The following is a 23,861-nucleotide window of genomic DNA, read 5'->3' on the forward strand; positions in this document are numbered from 1 at the left end:
GCAATGAACATTGATGTGGCTGTATCTCTGTAGTATGCTGATTTTAAGTCCTTTGGGTATAGGCCAAGGAGTGGGATAGCTGGGTCAAATGGTGTTTCCATTCCAAGCTTTCTGAGGAATCTCCACACTGCTTTCCAGAGTGGCTGCACTAATTTGCAACCCCACCAGCAATGTATGAGTGTTCCTTTTTCACCACATCCTTGCCAACACCTATTGTTGCTTGTGTTCTTGATAATCGCCATTCTAATTGGGGTGAGATGAAATCTTAGGGTAGTTTTGATTTGCATTTCTCTTATTACTAGAGATGTTGAACATTTTTTCATATATCTGTTGATTGCTTGTACATCTTCTTCTGTGAAGTGTCTGTTCATTTCCTTAGCCCATTTGTTGATTGGATTATTTGTATTCTTGGTGTAGAGTTTTTTGAGTTCTTTATAGATTCTGGAAATTAGCGCTCTATATGAAGTATGAGTGGCAAAGATATTCTCCCACTCTGTAGGCTCTCTCTCCACATTGCTGATAGTTTCCTTTGCTGAGAGAAAGCTTTTTAGTTTGAATCTATCCCAGTTGTTGATTCTTGCTTTTATTTCTTGTGCTATGGGAGTCCCGTTAAGGAAGTCTGATCCTAAGCCAACAAGTTGAAGATTTGGACCTACTTTTTCTTCTATAAGATGCAGGGTCTCTGGTCTGATTCCGAGGTCCTTGATCCATTTTAAGTTGAGTTTTGTGTAGGGTGAGAGATAGGGGTTTAATTTCATTCTGTTGCATATGGTTTTCCAGTTTTCCCAGCACCATTTGTTCAAGAGGCTATCTTTTCTCCATTGCATATTTTTGGCCCCTTTGTCTAGTATGAGAAAATTGTATTTATTTGGGTTTGTGTCCATGTCCTCTATTCTGTACGTTTGATCTACCTATCTATTTTGGTACCAATACCATGCCGTTTTTGTTACTATTGCTTTGTAGTAGAGTTGAAGATCTGGTATTGCAATACCCCCTGTTTCACTCTTGCTACTGAGGATTGCTTTAGCTATTCTAGGTTTTTTATTCTTCCAGATGAATTTTGTAATTGCTTGCTCTATTTCTGCAAGGTACATCATTGGGATTTTAATTGGAATTGCATTGAATCTGTATAGCACTTTAGGTAGTATGGCCATTTTGACAATATTAATTCTGCCTATCCAGGAACATGGGAGATCTTTCCATCTTCTAAGGTTTTCTTTAATTTCTTTCTTTAGTGTTCTGTAGTTCTCATTGTAGAGGTCTTTCACCTCTTTTGTGAGATTGATTCCCAAGTATTTTATTTTTTTCGATGCTATTGTGAATGGGGTAGTTTTCCTAATTTCTCTTTCTGAAGATTCATCACTTATGTATAAAAATGCATTGAATTTATGAGCATTGATCTTGTAACCTGCTACTTTACTGAATTCACTTATGAGTTCTGAAAGTTTTCTGGTGAAATTTCCAGGATCCTCTAAATATATAATCATGTCATCAGCGAACAGGGATAGTTTGAGTTCTTCTTTTCCAATTTGTATCCCTTTAATTTCTTTGGTTTGTCTAATTGCTCTCTGGCTAGAGTCTCAAGGATGATGTTGAATAGAAGTGGCGAAAGAGGGCATCCCTGCCTTGTTCCAGTTTTTAGGGGGAACGCTTTCAGTTTTTCACCATTTAGAATGATATTGGCCATGGGCTTAGCATAGATGGCCTTTATAATGTTAAGGAATGTTCCCACTACCCCGATTTTTTCTAGTGTTTTGAGCATGAAGGGATGCTGTATTTTATTGAATGCTTTTTCTGCATCTATTGAAATAATCATGTGATTCTTAACTTTAAGTCTGTTGATATGGTGAATGACATTTATTGATTTCCGAATGTTGAACCAACCTTGCATCCCTGAGATAAAACCCACTTGATCGTGGTGCACTATCTTTTTAATATATATTTGTATGCGATTTGCTAAAATTTTGTTGAGAATTTTTGCGTCGATGTTCATTAGGGATATTGGTCTGAAATTTTCTTTCCTCGATGTGTCTCTGTCTGGTTTAGGTATCAGGGTGATATTGGCTTCATAGAACGAGTTTGGGAGGGTTCCCTCCTCTTCTATTTCATGGAATACTTTGAGGAGTATTGGAATGAGCTCTTCTTTAAAGGTTTTGTAGAACTCGGCTGAGAACCCATCTGGTCCTGGACTTTTCTTTGTTGGTAGGCTTTTGATGACCTCTTCTATTTCATTGCTTGAAATTGATTTATTTAAGTTGTGTATGTACTCCTCGTTCAGTTTAGGTAATTCATATGTCTCTAGAAATTTGTTGATGTCTTCGAGGTTTTCTGTTTTGTTGGAGTATAGATTTTCAAAATAGCTTCTAATTATGTTTTGTATTTCACTCGTGTCTGTTGTGATGTTTCCTTGTTCATTCCGAATTTTAGTAATTTGAGTTTTCTCCCTCTTTCTCTTTGTTAGTGTGGCTAAGGGTTTATCAATTTTGTTTATTTTTTCAAAGAACCAACTATTTATATTGTTAATTTTTCCAATTGTTTCTTTTGTTTCAATTTCATTGATTTTGGCTCTGATTTTAACTATTTCCTGTCTTCTACTACTTTTGGTATTGATCTGCTCTTCTTTTTTAGGGCTTTGAGCTGTAGTGTTGTCGTTTACTTGTTGATTTCTACTTCTTTTGTTGAATGCGCCCCATGAAATAAATCTTCCTCTAAGTACTGCTTTCATAGTGTCCCAGAGATTTTGATATGATGTGTCTTTGTTCTCGTTTACTTCTAAGAATTTTTTTATTTCCCTCCTGATGTCTTCTGTTATCCATTCATCATATAATAGTGTATTATTTAATCTCCAGGTATTGGAGAAGTTTCTGTTTTTTATTCTGTCATTTATTTCTAATTTCAATCCATTATGATCTGATAGAGTACAAGGTAGTATCTCTATCTTCTTGTATTTGCTAACAGTAGCTTTGTGGCATAAAATATGGTCTATTTTAGAGAAGGATCCATGTGCTGCTGAGAAGAAAGTGTATTCGGTCTTTGTTGGATGGTATATTCTATATATGTCGGTTAAGTCTATATTGTTGATTGTGTTATTGAGATATATGGTTTCTTTATTCAATTTTTGTTTGGAAGATCTATCCTGTGGTGAGAGAGGTGTGTTAAAATCGCCTAGTATTATTGTGTTGTGGTCTATTTGATTTCTGGAATTGAGAAGGATTTGTTTGACGTACGTGGATGAGCCAATGTTCGGGGCATAGATATTTATGATTGTTATGTCTTGCTGAATTATGCTTCCCTTAAGCAGCATGTAATGTCCTTCTTTATCCCTTCTGACTAGTTTTGGCTTGAAGTCCACATTATCTGAAATGAGGATGGACACTCCAGCTTTTTTGCTGTGTCCGTGTGCATGGTATGGTTTTCCCCATCCTTTCACCTTTAGTCTATGGGTATCTCTTTCTATGAGATGAGTCTCTTGCAGGCAGCATATTGTTGGATTTTTCTTTTTAATCCAATCTGCCAGTTTATGTCTTTTGATTGATGAGTTCAGGCCATTAACATTCAGGGTTATTATTGTGATATGATTTGTATTCCCAGTCAATTGACTCATATTTGTTTTTGACATGATTTGGTTTCTCCTTTATTTGGCTATTCCTTTAGGCTAGCGCCTCCTGTTGCTGATTTGCATCGTTGTTTTTCATCTCTTCCTCATGGAATATTTTGCTGAGAATGTTCTGTAATGCTGGCTTTCTTTTTGTAAATTCCTTTAGCTTTTGTTTATCATGGAGGAATCTTATTTCATCGTCAAATTTGAAGGTAAGTTTTGCTGGGTATAAGATTCTTGGTTGGCATCCGTTTTCTTTCAGGGCTTGGTAAATGTTGTTCCAGGCCCTTCTAGCTTTTAGGGTCTGGATTGAAAAATATGCTGATATTCTTATTGGTTTCCCTCTGAATGTAATTTGATTCTTTTCTCTCACGGCCTTTAAAATTCTGTCTTTATTTTGTATGTTAGGTATTTTCATAATAATGTGCCTTGGTGTGGGTCTGTTGTAATTTTGTATATTTGGAGTCCTATAAGCCTCTTGTACTTGGTTTTCCATTTCATTCTTCAGATTTGGGAAATTTTTTGATATTATTTCATTGAATAGATTGTTCATTCCTTTGGTTTGTTTCTCTAAGCCTTCCTCAATCCCAATAATTCTTAAATTTGGCCTTTTCATGATATCCCATAATTCTTGTAGATTCTGTTCATGATTTCTTACCATCTTCTCTGTTTGGCCAACTTTGTTTTCAAGATTAAATATTTTTTCTTCAATGTCTGAGGTTCTGTCTTCCAGGTGTTCTATCCTATTGGTTATGCTTTCTATGGAGTTTTTAACTTTGTTTATTGTTTCCTTCATTTCAAGGATTTCAGTTTGTTTTTTTTTCAGTATCTCTAACTCTTTATTGAAATGATCTCTTGCTTCCCGTATTTGGTCTTTTAACTGTTGATTGGTGCAATCATTTAATGCCTGCATTTGCTCTTTCATCTCCTCCTTCAATGCCTGCATTTGCTCTTTCATCTCCTCATTTGCTTCCCTGATTGTTTTAATTACGTACATTCTGAACTCCCTTTCTGACATTTCTTCTGCTGTGCTGTCATTGGGTTTTATTGATGTAGTATCTAGGTTTGTTTGGGACATTTTCTTCCCTTGTTTTCTCATATTGGTCAGCTGTCAGTGGGACCCTGAGATATTGCAGATTTCCTCTATTGGCTTATAGTGTCCTCGTAGATTTCCAGTGTATCACCTCCCAGCCTTCAGTAGCCTGAAGTCTTGGAGAAATTTGATAATGCAGTGCTTCTGAAGAAAGCTGCCCCTAGCCCCCTACTGGTTCCAGGGCTTGGAGCTGGCTCTGTGCAGAAAGGCTCTCACTGGGGGCCTGTACCGTGCAGCTGGCCATGTGGGAGGAGCTCACCACCGGAGTGTGGAAGGCTACCTGGGGAAGACTCTAGCTGCCCTGCCCTGCTCTGATAAGCCACCCCTATCTGTGCCTGCCGCCCAGGCCAAGTTTTGCCCATGGGGGAGACTCACCCCGTGACTCTATTTTTGTCCAAGTCTCTCAATGCCTCCCCTTCTTGAGTCCTGGGTTCTGGAATGACTGGAGATGCAGTCACCCTCTAGGCCACCATCTTGGATCGCCCTGTGGAAAAAGCCGGTGGCCAGAGTGGGCAGAGCCGCCTGGAGAAGTCTCTGACTGCCCTGCCCTGATCCCAGAGGCTGTTTGCGGATCGAAGCTCTCAGTTGGCTAGGGGACTTGTGGCTGGCTCTATGTAGAAAGCCTCTCACTGGGCGGTCTGCTCCGAGAAGCTAACCTTGAAAGGCGCCTCCCACCGCAGGGGGCCGGGCTGCTTGGGGAAGTCTCTGGCTGCCCTGTCCTGGTCCCTGAAGCTGCTTGTGGGCCGGAGCACGCCATGCTGGCTCCGGGACTTGGAGCTTGTTCTGATCAGAAAGGCTCTCACTGGGGGGCCTGCTCCGAGAACCTGGAGAAGCTGGCTGTGTGGGAGGGGCCCACCGCCGGAGTGCACAGGGCTGCCTGTGGAAGACTCTAGCTGCCCTGCCCTGCTCCGATAAGCCACCTCTATCTGGGCCTGCCACCCGGGCCGAGCTTTACTAGTGGGCAGACTCACCTGTGGCTCTATTTTAGTTTGAGTCTCTCAATGCCTCCCCTTCTTGACTACTGGGTTCTGGAGCGACTGGGGATGCAGTCCCCCTCTAGTCCGCCATCTTGGATCGCCCTCCATTTTCATTATCTTTAGTGAAGCCATCTGGCACCCTTGTGAGACTGGGGCTGGCCACTTTGAGGAATAGGAGGTGAAGCACCACCATATTTGCCTGTGGTACCAGAATTTTGTGAGTTGTGTTTCCTCTTGGGGAACTTGGGCAAAGCCAGGGGAGTCCTGAGGAAGCCACTCACAGGCTGGGGACCCCAAGCGTAGGGACACCTGGCTTGTTCCCAATCAGCCATGAGGGGTTTCCCTTTCTAAGACTGGTCTATAGAACTGCAGTTTAGCAGAGAGTTAGTTTTTATTGTAGTTAGATATACACAATGTAAAACTTAGCATTTGAACCATTTGAGTGTAGAGTTCAGTGTACATTTGCATCATTGCACAGTCGTCACCACGCCACATATCCAGAACTTCCTCATCTTCCTTTCACACCCATTTAACTAAGTCCCCATTCCTCCATCTCCTGGCAAACACCATTCTACTTTCTGATTCTTTGACTCTGCCTAGGCTCTGGACTGTGGGTAAGTGGAGGCATACAGTATTTGTCTCCTTGGGTCTGGCTTATTCTATTTAGCCCATGGTTTTAAGGTTCATCTATGTTGTAGCACCAGTCAGAATTCCGTTCCCCTAACAGCTGAGTAGTATTCCATGCTATGTGCATACAGTGGAATACTATTCAGCTCAGAGTGCCTACATCCTTGGCACTTGGCGGCACATCTTCCAGGTCTGTTTAGGTACCAGGGGCCTCACTCAGTGCTTCTCAACAGAGACACAGGGCTCTCTGTCCTTTGTTACCATGTGTACATGCCAGCATCTGTCTTCTGGTCCCTAGTCACTAGTTTCCCCAAGGCATTGCTATTTTAGTCTGTGGTCCCCACAGCAAGACAGCTTAAGATCTGACTATATACGTAATTATTGTGAAACTCTTGATGCTCGTAGACCGGTTCTTCTTTCCAGAAGGAAACATGGCAGTCTGCCTAAGGTCTATCCCGATTTCTGTGCCACCATTGGGGCTTATGGGACTCCTTCACCCATTCTCGTGATGTGCTGGGGCATCATGGCCTACCTGGGGCTGTCTCAGTCCTTTGTCCAGACATACCATGCAGCATTTGCACTTGGCACCTTCCTGTCTTCTTTAGCAGGACAGATGGGTATCGGGCTCCTTGCCCTACATTCCCCAGACCTACCTGTGGGTTCCATTATCCACTCCTCCCAGGGCTCTGCCTGGAGGTGGGTGGGGCTTGGGGCCCCTGGTACCTCCCCACCACTCTGCACTCACTGGTCAGCAGTTTCCCCAGCCTGCGGGACCCTCTTCAGAGCCTTTGCTTGCTTAATACCCATCATCCAGCCTTCAGCCATCCTCCCCTCCAAGATTGTGAAACACAATGAATCAATTTCTCTGTCTTCTCTATTGTGCTGTGTCATCCCTTTTCTCTAAAATAACAAATGCACTAGTCTTAGCTGATGGACGAAGTCAGGGTCACTGGATACAGGAACAAAATACAGAACAAACACACAAAAGCCACTGGGGTTCATACTTCCAATATTCTTCCAACTCTAATGGTTCAGCTCTATGGTTTAGCAGAATTTCAGGAAGAAAGTAGAGGACATAAATTAGAGAAGGACCAAGCCAACCAAAGTTGCAAAAGACTAAGCCCTGATTCTTGGATCCCTAGATTTATATGTTGGGAGGCATAGTTGAGAATTATGAAACCAAAAATGACTGAGAGAGCAAATAAAAAACCATATTCAGACAGGCTTAGCCAAGCTGAGAGTGTAGAGAGAGATGATATCCCCTAATAGCAGTGAGAGACAATGTATAAAGTGTGATCAAGTGAATATTAACTGTCCTAATTAATCTGTTTTGGAAATCTAGCATTTTATATTTTAGGGGTAAAGTGGAATGTTCCTTTATAACTCTATGTTAAAATGGAACTATTCTGGACCAGAGATGTAGCTCAATGGAAGAACGCTTGCCTGGCCTGTGCAAGGCCCTGGATATGATCCCCTGACCACACACACATACATACAAAACATTAAGCAAGTGAAATGGTACCATTTCAGTCTCAGTTTGGGCTGTGTCCCCAATACATTCAATGTGTCATTTTAACACTGTGTGTGAGAGCATCAAGTGGGAATGCAAAAACATGCATGCAACCTGGTTTTGTGACTCATAACCCCCTCCGTGCAATTTTGGAGACAGCAGTGAACTGTGCCTTAAATCTCACTCTCCCCATCCAGGGTGCCTGCTTTTTCACTCAATCCCAAGGAGATGGGCTTCGATCACAATCTTGGAGGGTTTAAATAGGCGTCCTCTGCATTTGGGGGTACATAGTGAACTGGGTTCTGACTCACTCTGAAAAATCTAAACTGCAGGTTGTTCTGGGATTCCTGCTTTGGGGACTGACTGACTGACTAGAATGTGTCAGTTTGAGAAGGTGACTGTTTTTCAGGGACCACATGTGGCCCAGGCCCCAGGGACAGCTGGCATGGGGCCAACTTAGATGCTAACCTGGAGAGCTACTTGGAGGGACAGATTTCCAGTAACTGAGGGAAGAAGTCTAAGCAACCAGCACTGGTCCACACTGAGGAGACCAGAGGCAGGTGACCTGTGACTGTGGGGTTAGGAGTTCTCTGAGGAACCTGGGAGGCCACCCAGGGAAGAAGGGTGTGCTTCAGATGGATACGGTGGGAATAGCGCTTGGGTCTTCCCATGCAGCACTCATCCTGGAAGGCCTCTCCTGCCCTTGCTCCTCCCTGCTCATCCAGATGAGCTGGAAGCTGCATTTGACCCATGATGGAGGAAGGTCAAAAGGGCCAGGGAGGAAGGGGAGTTTTTCCAGGAAACTAACCTAAAGCAGGCTTTACCTGGGAGGGGTGAGATGCTGTAACCCCTAATCAAGTTTAAAATGTGATTTTTGCACTGGACTGGACATATTACCGTTTTGGCTTTGTGTTCTGTGAGTTACTAATGAACTTAGTATCATCTAAACATAATCTGAGATCTCTGGTCTTTCTCCTTCCTCCTCTCTCACCTTTTTTCTTCTCTTTTCCCTTCTTCCTCTTCCTTTTCTCCTTCTCCTACTCTTTCTTCTCTCTCTCCATCCCTGCACGCCCTCTGCCACTTCTTCCTCTCTCCTGTTTCTCCCCATCCCAAGCATTTTAAACGCACCTTTTTGGAATGTTACATTTCTGTGTTCTGTGTCTAGATGCTCACTTTTAGGTGGGCAAAATGCAGAGTTTGTGTCAGGATAGGTATTTCAGGATGTTCCCAGTATTGTGATTTACTTTCTATCTTGTCCTAATTTAAATGCCCTTTAGGATTTGCTCTGGGAGCTAATGTGTGAGTCTTCATTGATTTAGCCAATAGCTCACAGTATGAGCCTATAAATCTTCAGTCCCTAAACTGGCTGTATCTTAAGCAGCTGATGGGAAAGCATCATCCTGTTTTATCAGTTTCCTGGGAGATGTTTCAAGTCAAGACCTGTAAGCATTTCCTGGGAAGTTAATTCTTAGTAGTTCCTGAAAATGGAAGTGCTGGCATCATGAAAAAGAAAGGGTAAATGTTCTGATTAAGTAACTTGTTTAATAAATAATAAAGAGGATCCATGAAGCAACAAATGCAGAAGGAGGGATAATGATGAGAAGACAAAATCCCTCTATGACATGACATCTGATTGGACAAATGACTGTATGCTGAGAGGAGGGGAAGTGGCAGGAAAAGGGGATCCTTGGTGCTAAAAGGAAGGAGACAGATAGTTGCTGAATGAATTGTTACATCCTTGCCTTGAGCTGTGATAAGAACAAATGTTCTTATGGAATCTTCTGGAATATTCTCTTGGAATCTTATGTCCAAGGTTATTTTTCAAGTATTTTATTATTTAAACGTTGTGACTGGTCACTTAATCCAATATAATCAATCTGTGATAATTGCTACAAGCTCCCCCATGTCTCAGTAGCTTTGTTAGTCCCTGAGGGGTGACACGGGAAAGTACTCAGGCCAGCTCAAATAGAGTTGTTTTGGGTGATTTGCATTCTGCAGAGTTGCCAATTGCTGTCGTCTAGCATAGCCATGAGCCTTTTCCTCCAGTGGTGTGGATCATAGGTAATAATTAATCCTCTGCATTTTTTATGTGACTGGTAATGTCCAAGACTTCTTAGTCTTAAGGATATAATTTTCTTGTGATGATTCAAAGGGACATCCCTAAATTCCCATTTTTGGAGACATGGGCGGGGGTAAGATAGTTAGATCCCATCAATGTTCATTGCTTCCCCTTCAGCCAATTCTTTTCCTGGACCTAAGAAGCAGCGATTTGAGAGCCCAGTTTTCTGTAAACCTTATGGCTCCCAATCCAAGATCTCTTCCAGTAAGTTTTGGGATCTACAATCTCTTTTCTACATTTTGAAAGGACTAATAAAAAAAAATCTAATGGAAATCATTGTCTGTACATAACTATATAATGAACTCAATTTGTTTTGGAGATAAAACTTTCTCCAGTTTGGAAGAAAACATTCCAAACATCCAGTTTGAGAGGAATGAATAGAAGGGACCTGTGAGTCACAAGGTTGATAACTTGGTTCCTCTTGAAGGAACCAAGCCCTGCAACACCTTGATTTTAGTCCAGTGAGACCAGTTTTGAACTTGTGCCCTCCAGAACTTCAGATGATAAATGAGTGTTGTTTTAAGCTACTCAGTTCCTGCTAACATGTTCCAGCAGCACTGGAAAACCAATGCTCTTAGCACTGTATCCTTCTGGATTTGGCCTTTTAAATAAAACAGATCCTAGTACTTACTGGGTGTTCTGGCACACTGATAACTTTGTTGGGAAAGTTTGAAGGAAATAGGAACCTACACTCTTTATCATAGTCTTCTGGTAACTGTGTTCTTGCCCTTCCTGCTCCTCCAGCCTCACCTCATACCCCTTCTGCACACCCAGGGCTCCTGCCCCAAGCTCTCCTTCAGTTCCTCAGATTTCCTGCTTCAGGCCCTTGGCATGAAGGTCCTCATGTCAGATTTTCAGCTGCTGACAGTCACCCTCCTCCAGGTCTTGACCTAACCTTTCCTCCTCTGTTGGCCAGGATGGTCCAAGTGCTCTCACAGACCCCAGATCTCAGAGGTTTAAAATAATAAAACTTATTTGTCCTCCAGGTTATAGTCCAGTGGAGGGTGTGTGTGTGTGTGTGTGTGTGTGTGTGTGTGTGTGCATGTGTGTGTATTAATGATAGTGATGGTGACTCTCTTGTGTCCCACGTGACCATAAAGGCATTACATTGTCATGACCTCTTTGTCCTTTAGGATTGTCTCAGAATCTTCTGCAGAATCATGTGTGTTTCTTCGTGAGACACAGGGAATGTGTGGAGGATTATTTAGGCCAGGCCTGGGAGTAGGACGTGACACCTGTGCCCATATTCCACCTGACACACTTCAATGCAGAGGACTGAGCACATGGTCTTCCTGTGTGTCCAGGAAGAAAATCAACTGAGTAGATACTGGCAGTGCTCCATCTGCTCACTAGAGGTGCCTCCTGGAGCAGCCCCGCGCAGGTCTGCCTGGTTAGTTTCTATGATAGCACCTCATTTATTTCCTCCATAGCACTTTATAATATTTATGTCTCTTTGTTAATTGTGTCTGGTGCCTCACCACCGACACCAGAGCTGCATGGGGCTAGGGACTCATGTCTCTTGCTCATGGTCACATGCTCAGACCTGGCAGCATTATGTGCTGCCCGGAGTACATTAACCAGCAGCAATAATTAATGTGTGATAAATGGATATTGGAATGATCAAAAAATGAAGAGAAAGCACATGTTACTTAAAAGGTTTCTACTATTACAGAAAAGACAGGACAAATAGGTCATGGCATTTTACAATATTACATTTTAAGAAATACTGAAAACTTTTGAGTTTAAACCAATGGCATTTGGGCTAGGGATCAAAATGTTTGGGTTGGCACTGCACTTTTGATTTTAGAATTTTAGTATGGTCCTTCAGGTGAGGAGACTGGCAGGAGCTGTGCTCTGATCTTACTTGGAGTGATTAATTCTACTCTTGTATTTCTGAGTGCAGATCCTTCAGAGACCCTTCCAATTTGTCTGCCATCTTCTCCACTCACAGAGGCCTAACCATCTTGCCCCCTCCTCCCATACCAAGTGATGTGTTTGTTCATGGTGGCCAGGTGACATAAACATGCCGCCTCAGATGACTGTTTATATTTTGTTTCTCCTTTTCTTTTCCACTCATTGTCCTTCTGGCTTAGCATGTGGCAGTCCAAGAGGGGAGATGCCAACTTAAGCAGTAAGTGAGACCTGTGAGTCATAATGGAATCCCAGCTGTGGCACCTTGGAGTTTTGTTTGTTTATGATTGCACCTGTCACTTCTTGAGATCAAGATCTCAATGGCCTCACAAGCAAGGCCTCCCCACTAGTCCTGGGTAGGGCTCTAAGAAGGGTACTTGTCTCCATTGCTATGGCCACATCCCTTGGAGGTAGAGATGGAGATCTACCAAAATCTAGCCCAGTTCCGGCTCCTTCGTGGATCTAATTGGCTGGGACTTTGCAGAATGCAGGAATGCGAGGACTTCATATGCCTATTCCCTGGGACCACTGGCCAGGCAGGATTCCAGAACATCAAATGGGTCTCTACTACTTTATTTGTCTCTTGTGGGGTAGGCACATGACATCTCCTAGGTAGGAGGACCAAAGAGCTGTGGTTGGGGTAATTCTTGTGAAGAATACAATAAACTAGGTTGTATATCACCTCCCTTTACTTCCCACACTTTGACGTTATGCAGATGAAACACATTAAAATGAACACTAAAACCAAGGATGTGTGCAAAGATTTATCAACAGGAAGGTTCAGTAATAGCAAAAATGGCAACAACTTAAATGTTCACATAAGTGAGTAGATAAAAATAAATTATGATGCATTCATGGAGTGAAATACTTGAAGCCATTAAAATTGATCATGTAGAAGAACATTAAATGACATGTAATTGTGTTCACATTTAATTTTTAAAACTCAAGCTATAAAACAGTAGATACCATATGATCCCATTTTTGCAATTAAAAATGTATAATAAATATACTTACATAAAAATGGAAATGATAAAAATCAAAATGGGGGTAGGTATTGTGATAAAAGGGATTATGAGTGATATTTTCCTTTATTCTTACTGTCCACTAGTATTTTTCAAATTTCCATAATGAACATATTTCTTTTGAAAAGGGATATAAAACTCTAAAATTGTTATTTTGCAAATTAGATGACTGTCTTAGTTGGTTCAGGTTGCTATAACAGTACCATAGATTGTGTGACTTATAAACAATAGAAATTGATTTCTCACAGCTGTGGAAGATGGAAAGTCCAAGATTGAGGTGCTGGAAGATTTGGTGTCTGGTGAAAGCCCATTCCTGTTTCATAAGGCACTTTCTCATCTTGTCCTTACATGGCAGAAAGGGGAGGGAGAGGAACTTTCTGGGGTCACTTTTTTTTTTTTTTTTTTTTTTGCATTCTCAGTAGTTTATTTTTAAATGTATTTGCCAGCACTGTATTTTGACATATGGCTTCTTATATCAATTATGCAAGTATATAAATTTAAGCATTTAAATATTTGTCGCACTTTTTGAGGCACTAAAATTTTTGCAAAAGTCATTTTATGTACGTAGTTTTTGTTTCATTTTATTTTGAGGCAGAGTGTCACTGTGTTACCCAGGATGGCCTCAGACTTGGAATCCTCCTGCCTCAGCCTCCGAATACCTAGGGTTTGGTTACAGGAGTGGCCATTGTGCCTGGCTTGCACATACATAAGTTTTCGGTAAAATGCTACTAAGAGCCATCATGAAAGCCACCTCTCCTCTGCCTTCCCAGGAGCCCTTTCTCCTGCTTCACCACCACCCCACTTCAAGAAGCCCCTGAGCCCTGGGGCTTCTTCTGCCCCACCCGGCATCATCACCACCTCCACCTTTGCCTTCTTTGATGGAACCTTCTGCCTCTCAGCCTTTGTTCACACTGATTGTGCTTTTCTGTCCTCCACCGGCTACTGAGCAGATGGGGGTGCTGTGGTTTGAAGAGGGTTTATTCCATTAAAAACTCATGCTGAGATTTGATTGCAGCAGTGTTGGGAGCTCAGGCTGGTGGGAGCCGGTGCCCTCATGAAGTGATCTATGCTTTTCACCTTTTCTCTTGGGAATGGGCTCACGGCCTCAGGAGTTTGGCTTTCTGCTCTCTACCCCACCTTCCCCTTGCCTCCCACACATGTGCTCTGCCATGTGATGCCACCACCATTGTGACACAGCAGGGGGCCCTCCTCAGATGTGGCCCCCCAGGCTTGAGCTTCGCTGCCTCAAGAACCGTGAGCTGCATAAACCTCTTTATAAATTATCCAGTCTGGTAAAGCAACAGAAAATGAACTAAGCCAGGGACTCATTTTAAGAGAATCAGCTCAAGGGCTACTTGTGCTTGGAGTCTTTCCTGATAGTCTCCCTTCTCTACCCAGCAATGACCCTTCTTTGTGCTTCACTCTTTGTTCTAAATACTCTCACAGAACCTTTAAATCTCCCTTGCACTTCTTGGCATTTACTTTGTTTCAGGTACTTTACACTCCCCTCATGTTAACCCATACAATCTTTGCAATATCCCAGTGTGTTATGGCCCCACTTTGCAGATGAGAACAGTGAGACACAGAGAGAATTAGAAATTTGCCAGACACAAATAAGAGTCTGACAGAGTTGGGTTTAAACCTAGGCTGTGTGGCTCCAATATCTCTACACTTTGTGTGTTTTGTGCTGCTGCTTCTTGTGTTTTTAAGACCTTTCACATGTCTCTGTTCCCCACTAAGTTGTAGAGAAAGGATCACCTCTTAAGAAGACCTGTGTTCTTTTGGTGCCATGCCCAGAGGCTGGCACATAGAGATTTCATGATAAACATTGATTGAATGACTATTTAAGCGAGTTTTTATTGAGCACCTGTCACTTGCTAGGCATTGTTTCAGCACCTGAAACACATAAATAACAAGATACATCAAGATTCCTGCCCACACTGTGGGAACTGCCGGACTTGGATTCTAGTGAAAATGTCAAGGGCATGTTAGGTAATGATTTAGGTATTATTTAGTTGAAATTTTTGCTTCTTTGGTCTTCGTGTTTCATGATACATGCTTCATTTTCTCTTGTTTTAAATTTGGGGTATAATTGGAGATAACTGCAGTCCTGAAATTAACATGAATCCTTCCTTTGTCCTATTAGAGCTCTGCAGCTCGATGCTTCTTGATGCTTCAAAATGTTTTTTGGAAAATGTAATGCATATCTGAAAATATAACCTTTCCCTCCTGTCTTTATATTCCTCATTCTTACCTGTCTTTTTCACTTTTCTCTGGTTTTTCTCCCCATCCTGCAAAACCGTCTTGCTACCTTCTGCTGCTTCCTCCCTTGTTCTCTACTTCCCTTCCTTTTTAGTTTTCTTTTCCCTACACTTTGCCAAATTTTTATTTGTAAACAATTCAAACTCATCAAGCACTATGTGATTTTTCTCCTTCAACCTGTAGGCAAAATGGAGAGGAATCAATCTAACTAAAATTGAGTCCGGAAGTGCTATAGATTTAATTTGGGGTCTGAAGAAAGGAAGAGAAGCAAACTTCTTTTAGATGCCAGAGCAAATTTGCAATGTGGACATCATTTCTGTTTTACTCATAACTAAGCAGAGATTAAAAGAATTGATTGAGGTCACCTAAGAAATAAAGAACATGTAGAAGGACATATTCTTCTGCAACATGTCGTTCACCCCCGTTAGAGTGGAGCTCTGAAAAAATATTCACTTCCCAGTGCATTTTCCTGGGTTCTCATTTATTAAAATGAAGTCGAGGTATTAGGAAAATCAGACTGTTCCCAAATAATGGCATTGTTTTTAAACAAATGGAGCCTTATAGGAATAGAAATAACCTATTATACTTGCAAAATACTAGTTTAAAAATGTGCCACCAGAACATGCCATTGCTTCTCTTTTGCCTCCCCACGCTCCAGGCTTCATGAATGGAACACACTTTTTCCTCACATCCTCTGTGAAATTCTAGTGGCCATAGTGCGACCAAAGAAAGCCTCTGCATCAATCAGTAGTTTTGCAAATTGTGGATATTACACAACCTAGCTTTCCAGAACATTATCTTTGGCAGATATGCTTTTTGTCAAACTGTTTCAAACTATGGTTAGTATTCCTGAGTCTCTGTTAGTCCATTCTGCCACTGTGCTTGAACCCTTTGCAGTTGGACTTCCTGTCTCACTGAACCAGGTGACCTCTTTTTTTTTTCTTTGCATTGGAGATTGAACCTGTGGGCACTTAACCACTGAGCTACATCCCCAGTCCTTTTTTTTTTTTTTTTTTTTTTAATACAGGGTCTCACTAAGTTGCCAGAGCTGGCCGTGAACTTGTATTCTTCCTGCCTCAGCCTTCTAAGTCACTGGGATTATAGGCATGTGCCACCACACCCAGCCCACGATGACAATTTAAGGTGCACAGAAAAGGAAGAATAGAAAGAATTCTAAAGGGAACTATAAACAACTTTTAAAATGACCTATACTTCCACTAAAGGGTAAATCATTAAAACTTTACTGCCCTTTCTGTTTCTGGTGTCTTATAAAGTGTTCTGGGATAGAGTAGTTCCAGGCATCCCTTCCCTAAAATGTCTTCCGATTAAATCAATATTGTGAACTACTGTGGGCAAATGTTTTCCAAGTGGCAACAAATCCCTCAGAATTAAATCCGATGTGAAAAATACCAGCATCCGCAACATGGAAGAGTTCATCTTAATTGACTGTTCAATTATGAAAATATTGTACAAGTTTCTGAACTCCTATGAAATGATTTTTATCATGTTCCTGGAAAACAAAGCCATACATTCATTTTTATTTGGGAGGTTATCTCAGAAACAAGTTGATGAGATAGCCAATACTGTCTTCTTCTGATATGTAGATCTTCCTTCAGTTGTGAATACATTACTTTCTATGGTTACATTAGAGAGAGAGAGAGAATATGTCAGAATTGCTTGGCAAAGTCTGCTTATTTTGATCTGCTCCATCGTTTCCAGCTTTGGCAGGCTAGTGCAAAGATTGCAATTTCCCCCATTATAATCCTAGGAAGCAGTTGCTGAATCATAAAGTCCTAACCTCAGGTTGAAAGTGGAAATCATTCCTTCAGGGGCTAATGTACAGGTACAGTCTGCAGAATTAAACTGATAAGAGATGACATTGCATTAGGAGGTTACAATAATAGGATCACCTTAAATTAAGCTCCCTGGATGAATAGAATAAACCTATTACTCTGAGGTTCACCTCGGTCTTGTAAAATGCCTGGCACATCAGAGTTCTGGAAGGATGTCAAAGAGATGATATTGGAAAGTGAGGTATTCTGAGAATGCAGTGATAAGTTTGAGAATTACCCTATGTGGTTCTTTCTTTTTGTCTTCTTCAAACAAATATTTTATCACTTTGTGGTGGACACTGTTCTTGGTGATATCGCAATGAATGAAAGGGAAAAATCTGTTTTCCGTAGGCATCATTCCTGCTAAAGGGGAAGACCAATGATTTTTAAAAATCGTGAAAACACTAAGGAGAAAATACAGGGAGGGGCTCTAATGTACATTGGTGGTGTGGACATTTTAGATAAGGTGGACCATACACAAGGGACAACATTTCTAAGAATTAGAAGACAGAGGGTAATGGTACTTAACACCATTCAGTCGGTGTCGCATAAAGGCCTTTTGTGGGAGTGAGGCAAACCAGGTTCCACTGCTTTACCACTAATTCATTGAGCAAATTATTCCCTCCTGTGGCTTCAGCACACAGCTGTCAAATATGTAGGCTGGACCACATGAGCTCCAAATCTTTTAGACTCTAAAATTGTCTGAGTATTAACATTTCTTTGATGATCTCAAAGACCTATTGACATCTTGCAATTCCCCGGAGTTTTCAGTACCAGACAGACCAGTTACATTTAGCCCTCTGTACCCATGGGTTCTGTGTTGTGGATGCAGCCAGCTAGGGACTGAAGATATTTTTTTAAATTGCATCTATGCCAGGCACTGTGGTACACACCTGCAATCCCAGCTAACCAGAAGGCTGAGACAGGAGGTTTGTAACTTTGAAACCAGCCTGGGCAATTTAATAACATCCTGCCTAAAAATAATTTTTAAAAAAAGGACTGGGGGTAAAGTTCAATGGTAAAGCACCCCAAGTCCAATCCCTAGTACTGCAGAAAACAATATTTCATCTGTACTAAGCATGTACAGACTTTCCTTTTCTTGTTCTTATTCCTAAACAATATAGTCTAACAACTTTTTACATAGTATTTGCATTGTATTAGGTATTGTAAGTAATGTAGAGATGATTTAAAGCATATAGGAGAATGTGTATATGTTGTATGCAGAGACCATGTCATTTTACATAAATGACTTAAGCATCCATGGATTTTGGTATTTGTGGGGGTTCCTGGAGCCGATCCTGTGGCTAGCAAGGGATAACTATACTAATAAACATTTTATTTGAATTTTCTGGTCACTTAGATTTGGATAAGTAGAAATTATATATACATATTATGTATACATATATGTACATGTATTCATATATACACATATATTATTTATATATGCATACACACACATGTGTATATATATCTCATAATAAAATCAGGTCTTACAAATTGTTTACCATTTGTAAAAGTGCCATGCCTTTGCAGTCGTCTTCTTCCATAATTTCAGGTAGGCAATTTGATTCTCCTCATTGGAGATAAGTATAGGGAGCAAGCAATTTATATGAGTTGATTATAGTGCATTTTGCTATAATTTAGTAGTGAAAAAGCCTAGTTAGAATCCCACATTCACTATGACACCTATTTTCTGACACAATTCAGTATCACACAGGTTCCTTAGAAATTGTCAGAGGAAATGTAATTATCCAAAATGCTGAGATTACTTAGTGTAAATGAGCCTGCATGTTATGGATTCATGGCATCTTTATACTAAAAGTCAGTTTCTAGGCAGAGTGGAACTTAGCCAGAGCTGCTGCTCCAGGCATGATATCTAACTTTACTGAATTCATACAAAGAAATGTGACATATTTTTTTTTTTTTGCAACAATGTTGGGGTTATGCTTTTAACTTGCAAAAGCAAATAGCTCAGCTTTCTTGGAGCATGGAGTTCCTCTAGATAACCTTGGTATATTCTCTTTTGGGGGCAGGTGTGGGGAGAGCATGGAGTGAGGACAGAATCTCATGGTCCCTGGAACCCTGTAAAGCAATTATTTGCTCTGCTGATGAAGTGTTTTGTTGCTATAAAAAGGGGTGTAGGTAGCCTGAAACTAGGTTTCAGTTTGTTCATTGTATCAGAGTTCTGGGAAAACAGACTGTTCTTTTGAATTTCTGAACAATAATAATTTGTTTAAGACATTTGCACAATCGTGATAAGTAGCACATCTAGATAAGGAAGTCTTGAACTGGCAGAGCATATGCAGAAGGACCCCGACGTAGATGATGAGCACAGTATTTAAATTAAGTGGGCACCAAGGATAGAAGTAGATAGGGAGGGGAGGTAACTGAAGCCAAAATGGTTTGAAGCATAGAAATGGAAATGTGTATAAACTATACACATTTAAAAGATGTTAGGTGCTATAAATGATTCTATTAATTTCTCTGGAGCTTTGATTAGGTGGAAGTAATGATTTACTTAAATGACCTTGGAAAGAAGTAAACCTGTACGTCAAGATTGAGGGGAAAATTGCTTTGAGTATGGTACTGTTGAACCAAAGTGCATTGCTTACATCCTTGCTACTCCAGGTGTGACCTGTGGAATATCAGCATTCATTTATGGAGACTTAACAGAAACCTGGAACCCTAGGCCCCATTCTAGAGTGACTGAAATCAAAGTTGCAGTTAGCAGTCTCCAGGTGACGATAGACATTCACATTGAAATTTAAGATGCATTGCCCTAAGATTGTTACATCATTCATTCACTGTTTTTTTCTTTTTCATTCAAAAAACATATTAGTAGCTTCTTCCATCTGCCAAACATTAAATTAGACAGTAGGATAGGAAGTTACAAGTAAGACATGGCCCTTGCGGTCAGAAAACACATTATTGAGGAGGACTAATGAGATATATTAAAAGTGAGGCTTGGAAGGATCTGTGCTTGACCATGGGATGCCAGGGTGAGACTATGGATGCTGTTCCAGTGGTAGCCCCGGGTGTATGAGGGTTATTGCTGTGTTTACAGGAGACTAGACTTAAAAGAGAACATGTATAGCCTAAAACATTGAATTTGGGAGCTGTAAAGATTTTAGGTGGAAATGTCTCCTGGGCCCTTGGTTCTGAGAGCAAAAACCAGCAAACGGTGTCTACATGGACCAAATCCTCCCCTCCACTTATTTTTGCAAATAAAGTTTTATTGGAACACAACCACACTCTTTAGTTGACCTAACCATCTGGCTGCTTTTACACTCTAAGGGCAGAACTGAGTTAAGTGGAATAGAAACTGGGTGGCCACAAAGCCCTTTTCCAGAAGTGTGCTGACTCCTGTCCCTGAACACTGAGGAGAGGTCTGGGATGGAGACAGCTCTGTGGAGTTCATAGCAGCCAAGGAGGTGGGTGAGTCTATGCCAGAGATGTGACATGAGAGGAGATAAGAGCCAGGTCAGAGCCCTGAAAGAGACACTGCTTTCCAGGCTCTTTGTGTGCCTCAGGAAGGTCCTCTAGCCAAAGTCTTCTTACTGTTTTCTGATAATTTTTGCAGTAGTTATTTGATTTTCTTTTTTATCTTGGCACTTGCAAATTTACTAAACCAAGAGACTTGCGCTAGTTCAGCGAACCATCCTGCATGTAATAATTTAGTAGATGCTGTAGGGTAACAAATAACTAGTACCTTCAAATGAAAGCTGTGAGTAAACATGATCATTGGGGTCTCATAGCAGAGGAGAATCTCATCTTCCCATGAAATAGAAAGGGTAAATTTAATTTCCACATAGATGCATTTAGTCTGACTATGGTGGCGGGCGGGGCTATACAGAGGCATCCATGGCTTCTGCAAGTCCCCTATTCTCTTACTACATTCCCAGAGCAGTGCTGACACAAGCTCACATTTTCTTGGTGCTTTTGCCCAGGTATGAGGTGGCTGGTCCCTCTGTCACACAGTAGAGGCTGAGACCACAGGGGCTGAGCAGGGAAGTACCATCCTCCCGAGGCAGGCAATAGTTTAGTGCCTACAAATAGAACCATGTGTGTGAAATCTGCACATTTAAAGTCATTTAGTGCCATAAGCTCTTACGTACCCCTAGCTTTTGCATTGCTATAACCAAAATACCTGACAGGTATAATTTAGAGGAGGGAAAGCTTATTTGGGGCTCACGGTTTCAGAGATCTCGGTCCATAGACAGCTGACTCCATTGCTCTGGGCTGATGGGGAGGCAGAACATCATGGGGGAACAGCCCAGTCCAGAAAAGCTTCTCAAGGTGGGGTCAGGAAGCAGAGAGAGAAAGGGAGGGGCCACATGGAAGATGCATCCTTCCAGGGGATGTCCCTAGTGACCCACCTATTCCAGCCATGCCCTACCTGCCTACAGTTACCACTCAGTCCATTCAAACTAGGAAGGACTGAGTGGGTTACAGTTCTCACAATGCAGTCATTTCACCTCTGAATATTCCTGCACTAACACTGGAGATTTGGGGAGACACTTTATATCTAAACCATAACAACCTCTGAAGAATCACACAGAGGTCTTTGTGTGTACAACATTTTAATGAAATCATCATGAAAGGAAAAGGTTGCAGCCAGCCATCTGTTCTTAGCCCACTTTGGTTAGAAAAATAATGCAGGTAGTGTAACCACAGGAGTTCCAGGTGAGGGGAAGTGTGGAGGAGAGAAAGGCTGCAGGTGGAAGTCAGCGTGGCACCTTCCTGATGGGCAGAAATTCAAATCTCACCCTATTTTTATACCAGCACAAAGGTGTCTTTTGTATTCTCTGGTGCCAGGCCCTGTTCATGGTGCCTTCCTGACATCCTGTAATTTCACATCCTGTGGACACAATTCAGATATAACAGAGTTGCAACATGGTTGGTTTAGATTTGAATCTTTGGTCCTTAGGTCAGAAGGACTCCAGTAGCTCTTTTGAGAGAAACCAGAGATATTGGTGCCAGGTTACAAGTACCCAGTATTCTCCATTTCCACAAAACCACTGTATTTCCGGCGGATCTCTTCCTCCCTCCCTGTGAGTGCCTGACACTGCTGTTCACAATATGGCAATGTTAGGGTTTTCTGACAGAGCCCTGGCTCCTCAGGGCCTTTGTTTATTCTGGAACCGAGTGGCACCATAGCTTCTGTCACAGCTTGCTCTGTGGGGGTGAATGAGACAGTGTTGCAATGCCCAGTTCCTTTGTGTAGCCTCCCCTCCCCCTCCCTAAACCCCTGTCTTTTGTTATTTCTGCTTTTTTGTGACTATCCACTAGAGAGTGGAGCAGAGGATTGATGAGTATGATGATCACAGCTATTTAGGGGTCTGCGCTCAGCACTTGACACTTTGGATCAGGGGATCCTCCTGGCTCCCTGCATGGATAGGCCCAATAGGATTTTTTTTTTTTTTTTTTTTTTTTTTTTTTGGTACCAGGGATTGAACCCAGGGATAAGTAATCACTGAGCCACATCTCAAGCCCTTTCTTTTCTTTTTTTTTTTTTTTTTAAATACTTTATTTAGAGACAGGGTCTCATTAATTTGCTTAGGGCCTCACTAAATTGGTGAGGCTGGCCTTAAACTCAGGATCCTCCTGCCTCAGCCTCCAGAGCTGCTGGGATTAGAGACATGTGCCACTACACCCAGCTAGATATCTAGATATCTCAGTTAAAGAGAAGCAAGGGAAGTGTTGAGAAGTTAAATTATTTGCCGAAAGCCAGATTGTCAATACCAGAAAGTGACAGACCTGGATTAAAACCAGATCAGTGTGGTGTTCCTAATCACCATGCTAATTGACAGCGCAAACTTCAGACACTGGAGACTTGAGTCCCAGGGCAACCAAACTATGGCTTAGATTTTTGCAGTCTCTGCTTCAAGGTGGATATCCATTTGTCAACCTCTTGTCCCCCAGGGATTAGACACACTGTTAACCAGGGGTGACAGAACCCTGCAGTTCTGAAAAATGAGAGCATCCTTACAAAGTTTGCCAAAGAGGCTTTCAGCTGGCATCCCCACAGATCTGTAACTGTACATTTTCAGTAACTATTATAAAATATTCTCTTTATGGAAAGAGAGAAAGTGAAGTAAATATTAAAGAAACATCAAAACCAACAGAGCCACTTCCAGGTGCAGCATCTTCGCTTACTGACATCTAACAGCTAGTTGGACCCCAGACTAACTGGAATAGCGACATTGGTGGCTATTCTCAAATTGTAGCCTTTTAGAAACTGCCTTGCCCCGGCTAGATGCCTCTTTCCCCTTGGGTTCTCTCCTTGCCTGGCTTCTTTCTGTCTCCTAGGTGCTCTGATTTGCTCCTTCCAGGGTGAGAGAAACCTTTTATGGAGTAGATGTCTTTGGTCCTGTCCCTGTGCCTTCCCAGGACCCCCTTCCTTTCACCTCCAATCAACTGCAGACACGAATCTGCTGCACATAGAGACCACATGGTATCCATCTTATTTATTCTCAAATATCAGAATCTAAGTCACTTAAAATTAGTCTTGATGCTGTAAGCAATTAGGTAAATTTCTCCCTTATGGGACATTTGAAAGTGGCCTATTTTAAAACTTCCTTTAGAATGAGCTCTCTGACACATCACTGTCTCTTCTATAAAACAATCTCCAGAAGATCTTTATAGATTGTTAGCTTAGGCGGAAAGGTTCATTGGGAAAAAAGAGTTGAAATTCTTTTCAAAAATTAGATTTCTAAATTTTTGTGCATTTCATCTATGCTTGCTTTCCTGATATTGCTTCTCTAGTGTAAACAACCCAAGATCTCATTGCAAGTGAATAAAGAGTATGTAAATTGATTTCAGCCACCAGGCTAAGGGCTTACAGTCTCAGACAGTGCAGTGATAATGAAGGCTGACATACCAGAGGCCAGGCACTCACAGCTGTTCCCTG

General features: G+C 41.6%; 1 protein-coding gene across 3 annotated transcripts in view; it reads left to right on the forward strand.

The window, feature by feature from the left end:
* Positions 1-23,861, forward strand: part of Chn2 (chimerin 2) — a 304,571-nt gene that overhangs the window by 96,987 nt on the left and 183,723 nt on the right. The window lies entirely within an intron of this gene.

This window comes from Sciurus carolinensis, chromosome 8 (assembly GCF_902686445.1).
Source record: "Sciurus carolinensis chromosome 8, mSciCar1.2, whole genome shotgun sequence".
In the NCBI taxonomy this organism is placed as follows: domain Eukaryota; kingdom Metazoa; phylum Chordata; class Mammalia; order Rodentia; family Sciuridae; genus Sciurus; species Sciurus carolinensis.